Here is a 19,389-nt window from a genome sequence, read left to right as displayed (position 1 = left end):
AAGATGGCTAATATACTTAAATATTACGCTAATTGTAAACAGCACCGCTGTCTCCATCGTGCTCTTTATATATTTTTTTTGTGCTTCATTTTCCTAGTAGAGTTTTAGAAAAAAGTTTGCAATTATATATAACTATACTAAAATTAAAATTTCTATTTTTAGCATCTTAATTCTTTTATAACTTTTACTTTAAGTAAAAAAGTGCGCTAGAAACCTCTTTATATACCTTATATAGAACGCAATCAATACTCCCTTTAGGGTCATTTCTTCGTTAACTATAAACTTAGGTTTTTACGGTAAAATAACCGCTCTCTTTACTTTCTACCAAAATATAGCATCTGACTTAAGTATAGTATACGCGATGCTAAACAAATATACCGGTCAACCAGTATTGGCTTTATAGAAAGTCTACTTTATCTAACTAGCTCGTCTAAAGTTTGCTAAAGTAGCGGCAAGCTATAGAACTCGCTTTTATTGGATATAACCTATTATATAAGGCACGGCACAGCCAGTTTAAAGAATGGCGTATTATAACGAAAAGTTATTAGGAAATAGACCCCGCTTTTCTAATACCAAACCTATAAGGTAAGCGGTAGCAATATAGGTGTAATAGTCTACACCTAATTTTCCAGCCTAGTATTGTCTTATCATTTATAGCAATAGTAACACTATACGGGCTTTATTATGGCCTTATTAATTCCTTTTAGTATCTTAGTCTAGCTTAATCTTAAAATTTTTATATCACGTCTTGTAGGAATAAGTCTTTTAAGTCCGCCAAATCGTACTAGGGGTAGTCTCCACTTTATAGGCGTGGCGGGTTTATATACTACAACACGGAGTCGGGCTACTAAAGACTACTAGTAGCTGTAGTAAGGTTAAACTTTGTCATTTTATGTGTAGAGGTCGGGGTATTTACATTATCTAATTATTCTACATACTACCCCTATCTCTTTAGAAGTCAACTGTTATATAAGATTTGCCTAGAGCCGCTAGGGCTAGTATATATTGGCATTATGGAAGCTTAGCAACCTTAAAGCTAAGGAAGTAAACGCTATCCTATCTATTTAATCTAGAATCGATCTTTCCTAAAAATAGAAAAAGTCCTAGCTACTTTACACGGCAACTCTTTTATACAATCCTAACGCTAAGTAATTCAGATCCTATATCTTAGCCCTTTTATAGGCTAGCTATCGCTAGGACAATCTAGGAAATTTTACGTAACCACACCTCAATGCAGCTTTTGAGATTAAGGTGTGGGGCCTATACGCACTCGCTTCTCTCCTACGCCTAAGAATAATGTCGTAATAGTTGCGGTTATAGCAAACTCTCCTAAACTCACTTAAAGCTTTTAAACGCTTAACTTAAGTACGTATAGTCCCCTTTATTATACCCCTATTAGTACTAATTTAAGTATAGTCTACCTAGCCTAAAGGGCTTTAACTTAGGTTAATCATTATAAAGCTACAGAAAATCATCTCTCGCCTTAAGTATGCCAGCCTTAAACATGCCAGCCTTAAGCGGAAACATAAGAGAAGTGCTAGACTTTTAGCACCTATAAAGGCTAGAAGAGATAAAGCTAGAGAAGAGCCTAATAATGGACTAAAGAAGTCTTGTAAATATTAGGAGTATATAGGTTTTAGCCAATTTAACACCATTAATATAAGCCATCTTATGCAAACAATTTAAACAATTATAAAAAGAGATTTAGCCTTGCGGAAAATTGGCTATTTTAAAGTCTCGGTTCTGCTAGACGCGCTCTCTACTTACTTAAAATCTATAGAAGGCCAAATTATAGGGAAGTATAGTGCCCCCTCAAACTTCAATTATGCGGCTTATATAATACGGCCTTTACGCACCAAGAAGGTTATAGACTATGCTATATACAACCTTATATACCAGGCGTCTTTTAATTAACAAAAAGACAAGTTTAGGATTTTGAGGATTCTTTCTCATTAACCGTCTACCACTACAAACCTATTTTGCGCTACTAAAATCTAGAACAAAACCCTCCCGTACTTAATTTACCTTACCTCTACTAGCAAAGAACGGGAAACAATTAGTTTAGGTAGTAAGTCACTTCTCAACTATAGGACTTAATTTAACGAGATAAAGGCAAAGATCCCTAGGATACATTTACTATACATATATATTAGTGGTTCTCAGAATACGCCAGCAACTATACACATAGAAGATGCTAGACTTAGCTCTATAAATCTTATTCATGCTAGAGCCCCCAAGTCTTAGTTAATAGTCTCCCCTAACAATACATGCTAGTTAGAAGATAGAATTAAGGAGGTTTTCAGCTTTTAAAAGCGAAAATCAAACTCTAAGGTATAGGAGTCAGCCTACTCCCAATTTATCCGGCATATAGATCTTATACTATATAAGGAGTTGCTTAATCTCTAGCACATTTGCTACGAAATCACCTATTGCCAGCCTAGGGAAATAGTTATTATATTACCGTATATATACCATCAAATTTTAAATAATGGAGTTAATATTACTGAAGCTATTAACTTCGCACTTAAGGAGGACTAGAAACCTCCTCCTAACTATTAGTTCTACAGTAGAAAATATAGCTAGGCTCCTATTACAGAGAACGACCTTAGTATTATTAGAGGCGGGCCGCCTAAAAGGTAGGTTAATTTATGCGTGGATCTACCCTTACTAATTCCTTTAGCAGCAGTAACTACCCAAAAATTAGCGCCGTTTAAGGGAATTTAACTGTCTTTACCCTTATAGAAGGAAGCGCTAACGTAAAGCATATCGCCCTATCATTATCTAAAAAGCAACGCATCTCTTTAAACCCCACTATTGACACGAATATTTTAAACGCGTTGCGTCATAATTTTCAACAATTAACGCCCCCTGTTCCAATTCTATTCTCCCAATTTAATAATATAGTTATTACTTCCAGCCTTCCTCTTCTATCTATTATACGGACAATACAGCTAATATTTAACTATGTAACTGCGCGTATTATTATTAATTTATTATAGGAATCTTAGAGTAAGAGCAAATTAGTCAATTCTGCCAATAGTGAGGTTAAGGATGTTCATCGCATTTGCGCCTATATTTAAGATATAAGGCAGGCTAAAAGTAGGACGTATAAAGGCGTCACATAAAGGTAAATCAGTTAAGTCAAATTGCGGGAAAGCTTCAACTCCTGTGTTTAAGCTAAATCAGCTATCTTTTTAGAAAGGTGTAAAAAGAGCTAGCCGCGAAATAATGTTGTTCCTAGTAGGAAAGCCTAGGACTATATTTAAAATGACCTAATGCTTAAGTTATTTAATAGAGATTGGAAAATTCTAAGAGGCACTAGAGATTCTGCCGTTAGGATATTTAAGTATAACCTTAAGGTTAGCGCAATTCTTAAATTGTTCTACTCCGTCTATGGTATTTAAATTTTATCTTTCCTCCTATCTACAGACGTAGAGCCCTGGCTTCGGTTTCTAAAAGTAAGTAATTACCTATAGTTAAAAGATCTTACTAAAGCAATCGTGTTATTAGAGTAAGTCCTTAACTAATATCCATCTTAAGAAGCTAACTGGCTTAAGATATAATATAATAACAAAATAACAAGTATAATTCTTTGTTAAGTGGCTTCTACTTCTTTAACTTAACCTTAAACGATTAGCTAAAATTAATGGCAATTTATTTAGTAGCAATATATTTTTAAATAAAAGTATATATCCTTTTACGGCGTAAGACAAGATTAGTAAACAAATTGCTACCTTAGCTATAGAGCAAAAACCACTTGATACTTTTTTCAGCTTTTTCCGTAGTAATTAAGGTAGTATTACTGTTTTATATAACTTAGAAGAAGCATCTCTTCCGATTTATTCTACCCTCTTATAACGTCGCCACTACAGTTAGATGCTGCTTAGCGCTTTAGACTTCGGCATACCTAACGCGCCTTTAGTAAAACCTAAGAGCCTCCCTTATATTTAGTAGCCCACTTTTATAGACCTAGGTATCCTTCTAAACCACCTTATATTCGCGTCCTATCTTAGTTATCCTTTCCCCTACAATATCATTAATCTCCTATTTGTCGTTTAAGATTATTTTGTTAATTTGGTTATATATCACCCAGGAACCCTATAGGTAGGAATTTAGGTAGTATCACTTTATCCAATTGGCGGCGGAGCTATTATACTCGCCGTCATCTTCATTATACGGATCGTAGGGGTTTGGATATAGACTAGTTAGTTTATTCGTCTTATTTAGCTAGTATATACTCTTATCGTCCAAGTCTTCCAGAGTAATTTTGCCGCTTTAAATATCCGAAACGGCCTTATTGTCATTAACCTAAGAAATACGCATTCTAGATGTTTTAGGGTAGGAGCTTTTTAGAAGATAATCCTAGACAATATTTCTTAACAAAGTGTTTAATAAAAAGTGGATAAAAAGAGGGTTAGAGGACATCTAGCGCTTATAGAGTTCTTATCTAGCTTTCTAATTCTAGAGCTAAGCTAGTTAATATATATAAATGCTAAGAAAAAACATATAAGTAGGGCGTCTAAAGATTAAAAGCCTAATCCTTAAGATAATTTTAGCATTCCTATATATATATCTCTAGCCATTATTTTTAGAACTTGAGACTATATTTAATAAAAATTTTCTCCCTAAATTATAAAAATTAAAATAGCCCTCGTATCCTAAACTTAATACTAAATATATATACACTTCTCTTTTTTGTTTTACGCGCGGTTATAGCAGTACACTATTAATCTCTAAGAGTAATTGCTAAGTAGGTAGATTACAGTTACTACAGAAATCTAGTCCTAATAAATTATAGTATTAATTAGTCTTTCTTGATTAAAGTCAGGGTAGATACACCGGCAACTACGCCTAAAGGAGGCGAGCTTAAAGTAGACATTAAGCTTGGCGTTAAGATTATCGCAACTACATCTCCTACCACAACTTCTTTGTCACTAATCTATACTGTCTAAGTCAGTGCTCAGGGAGATCTAATATTTTCCCTAAATTAAATATCCGCGCCCATCGGAGATATTATCCACTTTTAGTTTCTTAAACTAAACTATACTGTGTTACAATCCTCGCTTAAGAATCCGTATATACCTAACGGGATTTTCAATACTAACTTTCTCTATTTTAACCCTAAGAACTATATAGATAATATTATTTCCTTTTTTATCCAATATACAAGTCTATAATGGTTTTTCTGTAAATAAACGCTACTAGTTTTATATTACCACGCTAGTATAGTCTTCGCCATTAACCCCAGGCCAAATATAGAAAAATTCCTTTATAATGCTCGTCTGCTACAGTTTACCCTATAAACAAGCAGTGTTATCAGATAGTTAACCACGAAACCAAATACTAGGAGTAGCCATTGGCAAAGAGGAATTACTAGCACTAGCCCGGTTAAGATAGCTAAAAGTCATTAAATATTAATATTATTTCCTATAAACCCAACTAACCTTAGAGGGAGTTATTAGATAGAAACGGGCAATACTAGCATCCCTAATAGTACTATCTTTTAACCTACCCTTTAGCCCTAGCCCTTAACTTAACTAATAAATAGCGGGGGAATTTCTCTTCCACCTTTTACTAGTCTTTTTATATTGTTAACTCTCGCTTTTATTTAGTAGTTTAGTGGGAATTTTATATTCTTATTTATATAGTCTAGTAAATAGAAGTCTTATCTATTTTCTTAGCCTATTATATTATACTTTTCTAGTAGCCTTATAAATCTTATCTAAAGCGTTAATAATTTATAAGTTCGCTAATCTAATCTCCTAAACTCTCTTATAACCTCTTTTTAAGTTAACTTCCTTTTTACTTTTAAATCAAAAAGAAAAGAGTCCTGGCGATCTATTATACAATTCTAGAGTATCACGTATTTGCGAGGGGATGGCATAGTCTGAGGCTAACGAGTTGGGTTCTCCAAATAGGGCTGACGAGCGTTTGACGGTCAATGAGACTTAAATAGTGGTTTAGAATAAAGATAAGTTTAAAAAGAGTTTAAAATATAACTAAGGTATAGAAGAGGATTATAGTATCTCTTTTTTTAAGTGGATCAAGGAGGCGGAGCTTAAAGAAATAGTGGGATAAGTAATAGAGGTAAGATTATTATAATTTTGGTAAAGTATAGATAGGAATTATATAACTTTTACTACTTTTAACTACAGTTTAAGACGTCTAACGTCTCGGAATAAAAATAAACTTAGTTAACTCTATATATATATAATAATAAAAATAAAATATAGGGCATATATATACGTCCTTAAAAGACTTTAACTTAAAGAATTAATTAACTACTTTACCTTAAAGATGTGCATTGTTATAATATTTTTATCTAATCCAAATCGTACCATCCAGAGGACTTTTAGGAAGATGCGTAATTAGATTCGGAAAATTAGAGGAGTAGATAACGCTATAGAATATTCTAAGCCACCACCTACCTATAGGTACTATTTTCTCCCCCTTTAACTTATATTATAGACTAATATATAACAGTAGCTACATAACCCTTAATGGGCTTAATAATGGCGTATTAAGGCGTATGTCTAGAACTACTGCTATTAATAGGGAAGGTGAAGAGGATACGCCGGATAGAGCTATACTAGAGGGAACTGCGCTAGAGGCGTTCTGTTAATAACTTAGTTAATTAAGGCACGAGCACGGCAAGAGGGACGCGCAAGCCTATGCGATTGGTAGTCTATAAATAAGGATCTAAAGCTAGAGAAAGGAAAGGAGAAGAAGAGTAGCGCTAGTCAAAGTAGGGTTCTTTTTATACGGTCTTCTAGTTATATAACCGTGAAGTTCTGCTAAGTTCTGCTAACCAAGTTCTACTAGTGCCGTAACATTACCCCCCCCTCTATAAAAGCCTGCCCTTAGGTTTTATAGTCCGTATTATACTTATAGGGCGTTCTTATCTTTATATTCTTTTAGTAGCTTATTGTCTTTGCTATACTAGCACTCTATCTACTTATCTAGGTACTTTAGGGGTCCTAGTTTATTAGGGTAGCGGTTATGGAATTCTTAAAGCTTATGGGGACTGCCAATAAAGTTCTATATAGGGTACTAGGCAGAATCTGGGTCATAGCCTTTCTAACTAATGTGGTACTTTAGCGTTTTCCTTACTAGTTTACAGGCTAGTACTTCTTCAATTTCCCATTCGTTGTCGCCATTAACTTAAATCAGTAGGGGAGGTTCGTTCTTTTGTCTAGGCAATAGGTTGTTTATAGCTTTTCGTAGCTTATCCGGCAAGAAAACGGGGTAAACCTTAATCAAATCTAGGAGCTTTACTTTATACGAGTTACCTATCTTCTTAAGGACCTTATACGGTCCCGCTATCTAATAGTCTAGCTTATAGCTAGGCCGTTCCGTCTTCTAGTTCTTTGTTGTAATTTAGACTATATTACCTACGGTAAAGTCGGGTTCGCGCCTATGCTTATTTGCCTGCTATTCTATTAATTTCTAGGCCTTTTTTAAATTTATACGGGCTACCATCTAGGCTTCCTCTAAGCGCTTAGCGTATTACTAGGCTTCCTTATAAGACAGTTTCTCGCGTACGGTCTATGGTCCTTCTAGTCTATCCCAGTTAAAGCTTATTTAGGGTAAATACCCCATTTCTAGTTAGATAGGTGCAAATCCCGTAAAGTTATGGGGTAGGGTTGCCTGGGCGTAGTCTATTAGGGGTAGCAGTTCGCCCTAGTTATCTTAAAAGTAGTTAATAAAAGGCCGGAGTCTCTAATCTAAATATTGATTTACAATTTCCGTCTAGCCGTCTATTTGGGGGTGGTATACTATAAAGAGCTTTAGCCTAATACCTAGGATTTGGGTAAACTCGTTCTAAAAGGCCAATATAAATTACGGGCTGTAATCGGATATAATAGTATCTGGTGGTCCGTAAATGCGGTAGACGTAGTAGATATATAGTCGGGCCGCCTCCTTAGTATTAATATTCTTATAATAGGGAATTAAAAACGGGCGCTTGCTAAAGCGGTCAACTAAAATCATAACTATATTATATCTGTCGCGGTCTATTAATAGCTTATAGAAGTCTATAGAGATATTCTGCCAGGGGCGGTCAGGTATTGGGAGAGGTTTCAATAGTCCTGGGGTCTTATTTTATAGAATTGTAGATTTACGGCAGCTGTCGTAGTTCCGTACATAACGGTCAATATCTATAATCATTCCGGGCTAGTAGTAGTGGTCACCAATAATCTTACGGGTTTTATTTTTTCTAGGGTAGGCCGTAGAGACCTAGGCATAAGCTTTGGCAATAAGCCGGGTCCGTAAGTTCTGTTCCTTAGCTACTACTAGCCATTCCTAGTGTTTAAGTAATCCGTTTTTAAGGGACTATAGGCTAGCAACGTTCTTTACCTTTTTACGGTATTCCTATAGAGAGGGGGTCGTTCAGTTGGCCTATAGTAGTTCATTAATAAGGTTAAGTTCGGAGGAGTTAATAGAACATATCTTGGCGCCTAAGGAGTCTATACTTAGTTCTGCCTATATTTAGGGGTCAAGGTGTTCTAGTTGTAGTAGCGTCTAGGTCTATAGTAAGATCTTCACAGCTGTCTAATCATCTAGGTCTTGCTTACGCCTTATAAGAGCGTCCGCACGGTTCGTAGCGCCTAGTCTATATATAATTAAGAAGTTAAACTAAAATAGGGTATCCGCCTAGCGTGCCTACTAGGCTGTAAGGGCCTTAGTTATTATAAAGTATTCTAGGGCCTTATAATCTAAAACTACCTTAATTGGCTTAGGGGTCCCCTCTAGCTATATACGCCAGCGCTAAAAGCTAGAGATAATAGCCAGCATTTCTTTATCATAGATGTGGTAATTTAACTCAGTATCTATTATAGTTTTTAAATAGTATGCAATAGGGTGCCACTCTCTATCCGGTTGCTTTTGGGAAAAAACACTAGCTATTACGCCGTCTAAGGCATTAGTTTCTAGTATTAAGGGCCGTTCTAGGTCAAAATAGGCAAGTAGGGGAGCCGATACTAGCCGTTTCTTAAGCTTATTAAAGGCCTGCCTATATATAGCGTCAAAGTAGAAGGGCTGGTCTTTTTTAGTAAGACGGTTAAGAGGCCGGGCAATCCTGTTGTAGTTCTTAATAAAGCGTTAGTAGAAGTTACAAAACCCTAAAAAGGATTATACCCCCTTTACGGTCTATAGGGGTGCCCACTAGTTAATTGCGGCCGTTTTCTCTGGGTCGGTTTTAATTCCGTCCATATTAATAATAAAACCTAGGTACTTTATACGCTTAACACTAAACTTTAACTTCTTAATGTCGACCTAGAGGCTAGCCTCGCGGAGCCGTTATAGGACTTTATAGACGTGCTCCTCGTGTTCTAGCTCGTTCTCAGAGTAGATTATAATATTATCTAAATAGGCCGTACAGAAATCGTTAAGGTAGTCAAAGAGTATATCGTTTATGTACCGCTGGTACATAGCTAGTCCGTTAGTCAGTCTAAAAGGGAGCACTTTATATTTATACGTTCTATAACGGGTCCAAAACATAGTAAGATCTTTAGACCTGGGGTCTATCCTAATTTGGTAGAAGGCCTAGCGGATATTAAGCTTTATAAAGACCTTAGCTCTACTTATTTGGGCCAAAGTCTTATTAAGTAGGGGCAGCAAATAGCGATCCTTATGGGTTATATTGTTTAGCTTATAGTAGTCAATGCAGAAGCGGAGTCCTCTATTTAGCTTTTTAATAAAGAGAATAGGCGAGGTAAAAGGGGCTTGGCTAGGCTTAATAAAGCCCTTATTTAGGTTATCGATAAGATACTACTTCGTAGCCTGCAATTTGGTAATAAACTGCTTGTAAAGGGGGCTAAAGCTAAGGGTGTTTTCTTTACCCTGCTTAATCTCAATCTTATAGTCATACGGTCAGTAAGGTGGAAGTATATCAGACGCTGCTTTAAAAAATATGTCCTTAAATTTCTAGTATCAATAGGGTAGCTTTTGTTCTACTAGTTCCTTATCTATAAGCTCACTTTCTTATCCGCTAAGCTCGTTTCCCTTTTCCTTAATTATTCAATCAATTTCGTATAAGCTTATCATAAAGGCGACAGTATTAGGCTGAACCAAGTTTTAGTAGAATCCTACGGTACTAATATAGTAGACATTAACTAGTAGGAGGTCCGCTAGTTTCCTTACAGCCGTTTTCCGGACCGTATTTTGCGGTCTAGGGTTTATAATCTTTCTTAGCTCCTATTCTATCTTCTATAGGTTGTCCCTCCGATCTATTAGTTCAGTATGACGTTTGACATCCCTTACTATTCTTCGTGGCTGTATAGGGCCTAAGCTCTCCATAGGGGGCTTTTCTGGGTCACTACTAACTTCCTAAGTCTTTAATGCGGGTGGCGTAATATGGGTAGTCTAGGGGCGACGTAGTATACGGATCCGTTGCGAATTAAGCTATATATCTTTCTCAAAGGCCTAGTTCCTACGCACAGCATCGGCCTAGTAAATAGTATTAATCTAAAGCCGTATGAGGTTTTCCATTATAATGCTGATTTCTTTTATAAAGGAAGGGGTTAGGGGTAGGATTTCGGGCTAGGTAAGCTGTTTACTCCGTACGTTAAGCTATAAGCCTAAATAGGCTAGCTATTTTCGCCCTAAGATTATATCGTGGCTACCTAGGTCCGTAATAAGGAAGGGGGCGTTATACTGCCTTCGTCCGTCAACACAGAGGTAAATCCGCAAGATAGTTGTAATGGGTGGTCCTATTCGCCCATTATACCCGCGGATATAAATTAGTTTGGGCAGTTCTTTAATAGGTACATTTAGAAAGTCAGCTAGCTTTACGGCACACTAGGTGTCTATTAAGGCGAAGGTATTTACTCTAGAGTTAGCTAAAGCAGAGGTTAAAACTTGGTATCTATTACAGAATAAAGTATAAGGGATAGTGCAGCTTTTTCTACCAACTAGCTGACCTAGATTAATATCTAATATATTAATCCCTTTTGACCCTAGAGAGGAGTCTTCCTTTAGGGTTCCTCTTTTTCTAACTCCGCGCTATCCTCCTAGATTAATAAAACCTCGTCCGCTTTCGCGTTTATTGGGCAATCCTTTGCACGGTGACCTTTTTGTCTACAAGAGAAGCAAGTTCCTTAATCACTAAGGGCCTATATACGGGGGTTGCTGTATATAAGCCAATCGTGCCGGGGCATTGCAGGCCGTTCTTATATTGCTTATGGTCTGATTTGAAGGGTTTCTAGCTTTATACTATTTGGTACGTACCTTAATTTAGCGAAGGCCTTAGTCAATAGCCAAGCACTAGTCTATAAGTTCCTTTAGCGTCTATATAGTAGTAAAAACTAGCAGTATAGCTTGCTGCAGGTCTAGGGTAAGCTTATTAAATAGGTCTAGTATTAGATCTTCCTAGGGAATTCGAGCCTAGCCGGCTAGGTGTAGAAAGCGGGTTTAAAAGGCTAAGAAGGTCTCTATCGTTTTTATAATTAGGCTTTTATAATCAAGTTAGGCGTTCTATACTTTAAAGGGGTCCTTATAAATAGAAGACAGGTAAACAATCATCTCTTCTTTAGAGAGGAAGGGCTCTGCTAAGTCCTGTGCGTACCGCGAACATAGGTGCGTCTAGGCGTCCCCGCTGGTACGGCCGAAGACATAGGCCATTTTAGCCCAAGTAGTAGGGAAGTGGTCTGCATTGACTTCAAGCTTGTCCTGTAATTAAAGCTTCTAATTATTAAATATAGGGTCGGTTCCGTCTATAAGCAATAGGGGGTCCGCGACCTTTACGGACCGCGACGATGCTAATACTATACATTAGGCTAGAGCCTTAAGGACTATAGCAAGTCTCTAGGTGTCTAATAATTCCTCGCTAGGCGTAGGGGGTTCTCTAGCTTCAAGCAGCTCTCAAAGTCATTCAATTTCGGCATTAGCTACTGTAAGCTCCACTTAGGAGTTTAAGTCAGTTGCTATTTCACTATTAGAGGTATTCAAAAGTCCTACGGCTGCTTTGCCGGCTGCTATATTTCTTAGCATCGTGGTATAGTTATTAGGGTAACCTTTAGTAGGATTCTGCAGGGGTTCTAGTCTATACGTATTCTATAGGTCTTATTATTCTTTTCTATTCTTTTAGTTCTAGTAATATTCTTTAAGTCTAATTCTATGTTCTATTCTAGTTTATAGTCCGTAAATATATTTAAGTTCCTTTTTAGGAAGAAAGGGTAGCGAGCTTTAGATAATATTAACGACTTAGTTAATTAAGGCACGAGTATAGTAAGAGGGACGCGTAAGCCTATATAATTAGTAGTTTATAAACAAGGATCTAAAGCTAAAGAAAGGAAAGGAGAAGAAGAGCAGCGCTAGTCAAAGTAGGGTTCTTTTTATGCGGTCTTCTAGTCACGTAACCGCGAAGTTCTGCTAAGTTCTGCTAACTAAGTTCTGCTAGTGCCGTAACACGTTCCAAAAGGAGCTACGGCATAGGCTACACTAAGCCGCGTTAGACGAGGTTGTATTAGAGGAGGCTAAGATTAGAACTTTAGTATAGAGCTAGGCTCTATATATTAATTTCTATAGGTTTTACCTTATCTTTCTAGTAATGTTAACGGTTAGGTTAGGTTTAAAAAATAAAGCTAAAACCAATCTAAAATACAATTTTAAGGCTTAAACTAGTTATAAAATTGGGTTAAACTAGATTAACCACAGTGTTTATTTACGTATTTTAGTATACTTTTTAGCCTTAGCAAAGGCTAGCCCTATTTAGATTGCAGCGCCCGTCCCTATAANGTAGGTGTTNNNAATATAGGNAAGTTGCNNTCACGTATCGCCGCGGCACTAGTGTGGCGAGGAGCCTTAAGCTCCTNNCCCTTNCTTAAGCAAGAGNAATATAGAATAACAATTATTATACTACCTATAACTTNTAGATANGTNATATNACCTTATATTACTAACAGTAGGGCTTAATAGGGGCTTATAATAAATATAATTCTAAAAAAAACCTATAAAAAAGTCTTTAGTATTTTATTTTTAAATATAGATTTTATTTTTATATATAGGGATTTATTTTTAGATTAAAGAAGAAGTATATATACTTTCTTTATTCTTTTACTAAAACACAACACTATAGAGATTGCTGAGATATATGCTCTTGCCGCGGGCGGTATCCTTATAATATTTTGTATTTTTAGGCTTCTATCTTTTCTCTCTCATTTCAAATATCGATTAGTTTATATATTTGTCCTTAACCATTTTGTTTACCCGCGAATCTACTAAGGGTTATATTTTACTATACCACTCTTTAGGTACTAGGCCTTAATCTAAGCAATATACTGGTTGGGAACTATTATATATAATATTCTTGGCGTACAATCTCTTTCTAATGCTGGCTTAAGAGCTGGAACGCTTGTAATTATCAATTTTATACCTCTTTTTTTAGCAAGTCCCTTAGGCCTAGCAGCTAATATTATTGGTATATTATTACGGAGCTATACGCAGCTTTATAGCTTAATTACTATTATAACTATAGTATAAAGCATTTTCCACTTTTTAGTTATTTTAGCACAGCGGAATTTTTCTTTTAAAAATTCCAGCCATTTAACCGGATTTTTGGTTTATTATAATTTAAATATTTTAGAAAGTAACTAAGATATATTTAGGCTTTTGTCTTATTAACCCAGCTCGTACTTTTCCCTTACGTTTAAAGGTTCTGCTATAAAATTTTTCTAAAATCTTACTATACTCTTATAGTCTTTATAGGGCTTATAATATTGCAATATATAAATCCTAGTACTGGCCTTAATTAAATCTATCCTATTACGGCACTTAGTCTCCTTAAAATAATAACAGTGCTTCGTACTTTGTAGATACTTTACCACAATATCTAGTTTGGGAAATTAGGAGCAAATACGGTGTTATAGCACCTCTTAGATGCCTCACACTTTTTAATTACGCTTGCCCGGCCATTAGACTTCCGCGCCAGCTAGTACATTTAACTTTAGACCCCTGGCACAAGCTTCTAGTCGTTTACACAGACACACTCGTTTATAATTACGTGGTAGAATAAAGATAGAACAGAGATTAATCTTCTCCTAAAAGAATACAGCCGACGAGGATTTATCTATAAATTAGTCCATTGAAAAGAAAATAAGTTCCTAAGCTAGGTCAACAGACCTTATAGATTACCTCCTAGGCTAGGTAACTTTGGAACGGTAATTCTAATAGCTAAAGGTATTAGAATCGCGGTATAGCTACCGCATATTAGGGAGGTTCTTATAGGCTACTAAGATCACACAATCCTTATAAGAAAAATGGTCTTAATATAGCAATACTATAATCTAAGTAAGTATATACTAAATTCTGCTAGAGATTATAAGCTATAATTTTTATTTTAGGCTATAAAGACTAGGTAGTATAAAGAATAAATAAACTAATTAAGTTAGATAGCACTTTTATAAGTAGACTTATTTTAGTTAGGCTATTAGTAGTCTAATTAACTAGGTTCTTAAAATTCTTTATTTTAACTTAATAAAGAAGGATAGCCCGGAGATTATTAGAAGAAAGTNATNTATTAAAATTAAAAGAGGCTTTNNAAATATTNCTAAATTGCTAGCTAAGCAATTTAAGTATAAAAAGGTNGTTAAGAGATTTAAGAGTGGGGAGGGGAGAAAGNAAGTTNAAAATAAAAAGGTNGTTAAGAGATTTAANAGTAGGGAGGGGAGAAAGTAAGTTAAAAATAAAACTATGNAATTAAAGGGTNGGAAGGGAAGAANAATAATAATAGGTNNNAAAGTNACTCTTCTACTTATATNTTATTNTAATAAATATAGTCTTTAGNAATNCCGGCATTTAAAATAAGATATAAGACTTTGTCTTAGCCTATAGGGCGTATAGTATTAAGCTAGTAAACCTTAAGTTTTAACTAGTAGAGATATATAAGCTAACGCCATTATAAGCTAATTTAGAGGAATCACGATTACAAGCTTAGAAGGGAAATTTTAGGTATTAAGATTGTAAGCTAAAATATATAGAATAAATAGAGGAATTAGAACTATAGTAGAAGCTTTAAAGAATTAAAAGGAAATAAAATTATATTAAATTTACCCTTACCGCCTACCCTACTTCCTAATAGCTTTAGTACGTGATAACAATTTAGTTGGCTTCTAACATCCCTTAACTTTGGCACGCTCCTAAGCTCGCCTTTTAGAGATCCGTACGCTTCTTTAAGGAGGGGGTTGTTTTAGAACTGTGGCAGTTATAGAAGTACTTTATTAAATTATTACAGCAAGCGCAACGTGGTTCTTAAAAGCGGCATTCTTTTTTCGTCTACCCTTAGGCTTTTTATAAGTTTTAGCAACCCTTAAGCGGTCCACTATCACATAAGCTTTGCTAGTATGCGTATTAGGACTTCGTTAACGCATTTAAGTAACCCTTCACTTAAGGCGATTGCGTATTTATTATTAAGGGATTACTATAGGTAGAGGGCTCACTTTTAGATTCTTCCATCAGTTAATAGCTGTCGGTTTTAAGCCCTAGCTATTGTCCCAAATGCCCTTTACTTTTCACCGCTCTACCACTCTCTTTATTACTAATTTCCTAATATCTAAACCGGTTTTATTAAGTCTCCCTTTAATATAGTCATTGCAAAGCCGTTCTTCCTTATTAAATTAGTCTTAATTAAATCGTTAATTAGGGCGTACTTAATAGGTGTCAACGGCGTATATAGGCTTAGGGCTAAGGCTACGAGTTGGCTCTTCTAAGTAATATAGGGGTGGTAGATCATTAAGAAGATACCGTCTATGCTCTAGATCTTATAGATTAATCGCTTTAAAAGTGCATTAAATTTGGGTAAGAGAATATAACATTCTGGCACTTTTTAGAGGTAAATAAGACGTAGGTAAAGGGATGAAATAGAGGGATAAAAGCAGGTAAGATGCGGGATCTAGGTAAGACGGCGCGACCCTAAGTGGCGAATATAGGGCAGGGACCTAAAGCGCTAGGATGTAGCTACGGCAGTATACTACTACGCCCGCTGTACCAGAATTAAGAATGATAACATTATGGCTTCTTCTAGAACGAATAACCTTGCGCCTTATATAACCCACTCTTTATCTAGCTTTCTTACTACCTTAGATATACTTAGCGTGTAAGATTATATAAGCTTTATTAGTATAGAAATAATAGTGCTATGCCGCTTCTTAGGCAGTACGGCGGCCATTATTATAGTAAAATTAACGGCACCGTACTTAAATCCAGAAAGCTGTTTATTATTAGTCCTATAATAAGCTTTTCTAAGAATAATAAATTCGCAATATCTATGCCCTTAGCTATTATCACTATTTATACTAAAGCTAATAAATATAAAAGCGGAATAAGTGGTCTAAAATCTACTTAATCGTTATCTAGTGTCCTAATTGCTAGATAATACCCTAGGACTAAATATTGGCCTATTTCTTAACTTACGCTTTCTAGAATATCTTGCTACTATTAAACGTTTAGATTATAACATAATGGTTTAGGAACCCCAAATCTCTAGGCTTTAATACAAGTTCTATATTCTTTAAAGTAGAGCTGTTCTTCTTCAAGACTATAGCAGCCAATATACTACCTAGGTCTTAGGGGCGCGTCCTACCCCCTTTAAGGCTAGTCGCAAGCGCGAGGTTGTTCTGCTCCCTACTAGAAATACTAAGATTAAAATAGGTGGTATAGCTTTAACACTAGTTTGGTTCAAGTTTCTCTAGCATAAAGACAATATTTTAGAAAAGTTGGAGACCTAGCTTAGCGACTTATTTAAAAGGGTAGAAGACCCTAGGCTTACGCAGATAGTTAAAGAAATACTAACCGTTCTACTATCTTGACGAATAACAAGAATCTATACTCCTATAAAGGCACTAGGGATGCAATATAAAACCCTATAAGGCATTAGCAGAGGCTAGTTTGGGGTAGTTTTCCGAGCTCTTAATATAGATTCTAGTGCGTATATCGCAAAAAAGTCAATTTTATTGGATAAAGCCGATTTAATTTATATTAAACAAGAGGTTAAGACTATTACACGTCTTACTTATATACGTTTAATCTCTTACAACATATAGTTGTAATAATTTTTATCTATACTAACTTTTTCTATAAATGCATATTGTTAAATATATATAGCATAAGATAACTGCTAGTGCGATTAACATATTTACTAAACTTATAGATAGTTTATTAAATAATCTCCGCGGCTTAAGCAATACCCACTATTATCCTGTTGCCTTTAACTACATCCTTTACGCTCTCGACTATCTGGATCAGAATTTATTTGTTTATTAGGACGTTAAACCTACTAATATTCTCTATAAGGCCACTACTAGTGGCCATTACTTCCAGCTAGGGGATTTTAGTATCTATAATAAGGTAGTATTTACAAAAACGTATTATAATATAAGCCTTTATATAGCACCAGAGGTTCATACTAGGGGGAGGCAGTCAGCAAAGGCTGACGTCTAGTCATTAGCAGTCACTATATTTAATATAAGAGATAAGTATGGGTTCCATTTAAGATTGGAGGCTCTTTATACAAGATTGGATCTTAGGGATCTATCCCAGCAGGTATCTTAACAGGACGTATTTAATATTGTTAGAGCTACGGCAAACAAGACACTATTTAAAGACTTAAAAGCGATGGTCGCTTTTAGTCCCCTATAACGCCCCTTAGCAGCTTAGTTACTTCTATAAGCCCAGGAGCAACTTTAGAAGGCTGCTGAAGTCTAGGAGCTACCTTAGAAGAAACTAATTAATACTAGTGTTAAAGTAAAAACTAAGATACCTGCTAAACTAGATATAGCACGAGTCGTACAATAAGGGAGAGTCGGCCTATCTTTACGGGGTATATTAAAAGGCAAAGTTCAAAAGGAAAACATTTTACTATATCTTAGTTAAGAGCCATTTACCCATTTTATTTAAATAGTTTGCTTTTATATATACTTATCCCTTATACAGTAACTAAGAACCATTCTATACCTTTCCAATCTTCAAATTATTAAGGAACGTAGTCTGCTCGCGAATAGCATCCCAATCCCCTCTTAATAGGTATATTTTCCGAAGGCTAGCCTTTTAAAGTGTTAAGCAATAATTTTTAAGGAATTTTAGAAGAGTTTCCTTAGTAATAGTCGCTCGCTAAAGAGTAAAAGACTTAAGGTATAGAAAGCGGACCCTCTTGGCAATGCTTTTAAGAATTAGAGGACTGGTATCACCAAAAAATTCAAAGAAGAAGCCTAAGTTAAGGACTTAGATGTTTTCCGCAGCTAATAGGAAGTTTATAGCTGATTATATATCCCTTAGCTTTACGCCTTTCGGCAGCAGCTAAGGATAGATATTATTGGTGCGGATTATAATTTAAAGAGTGGTAAGGGTTCGAAAAGCCAGTCTTAAACGCTTAAATTGCTAACCTAAAATCGTATAAAGAGCCGCAAGGTCGACTCTATTGTCTAAAGTATTAATATTAAATTTAAATAGATCTAGCTTAAACTCCGAGATCGGGATAAGGTAAGTAGTTAGTGCAGTTAAAACGGTTTCAAAGGTTTCGATAACATCTATATCCCATTTAGCGGTGGTCTGCTAACAAATAGTTATAATACCCCAACTAGGAGTTCGATCTAATAACTCGGGCCTATAGATTTCGACTTAACGTAGGTTTAAGAGGTTGCGCAATATAACTAAGAGAATTGCACTTCTAAATCCCAACCTCTTAGCGTATTCTTAGTTATTATATAGGATAGTAAACTAACGCTAATCTTGTGTTATTGGAGGGTTATTATATAATTCTTCGCTTAATGGCCAGACCCAGAGGTCCTGGTCTTACTTTAGCCGTTTAGTTCCAAATCTAAGAGTCTATAGGCATTTAGTAAAGGGTCCTTATAAAATTTCTAGTAAGGTTTTAAGAGCTAGTCGGGAAAGCATAAAGCGTTTAGTTGTAAAGAGACTACTAAAATAGTTAAAGTAGTAATACTTAACTTATTGGCATATAAGTCGGAGAGCCGCTACCGCTTCTATGGGTAGGAAACTAAGTATTTTTTCAAAAAGTTTAATAGGTAGATTAACAATTATAATAAAATAGTTATTGTTTCTTACATTATTATGCTAGAAGTCCCTACTATTAATATTATATTACAAAAACGTCTTTAAAAAAATAATAAGTTAAAAATAGATAAGTTAAAAATAATAGTATAGTGGAATGCCAAAGCGGCTTAATAGACGCCGACTACGATCGCCTAAAGCGCCGTCTGGTATACACCTTAGGAAAAACCCCAAACCGTACTAAGCACCCTCTTACCTACTTATTTTGGTACAAACTTTACCAGAGGTAGATATATTTAATCCTATAAAGGTTAGAACGCTTTAAAGAAGATGTCTTATAACCTTTATAATTTATTCTTTTATTAGTGGCTATAAAGGCCGCTTAGT

Source organism: Cenococcum geophilum (genome assembly GCF_001692895.1).
Source record: "Cenococcum geophilum 1.58 unplaced genomic scaffold K441scaffold_6, whole genome shotgun sequence".
NCBI lineage: Eukaryota > Fungi > Ascomycota > Dothideomycetes > Gloniales > Gloniaceae > Cenococcum > Cenococcum geophilum.
Note: the sequence above shows the minus strand (reverse complement) of the source record.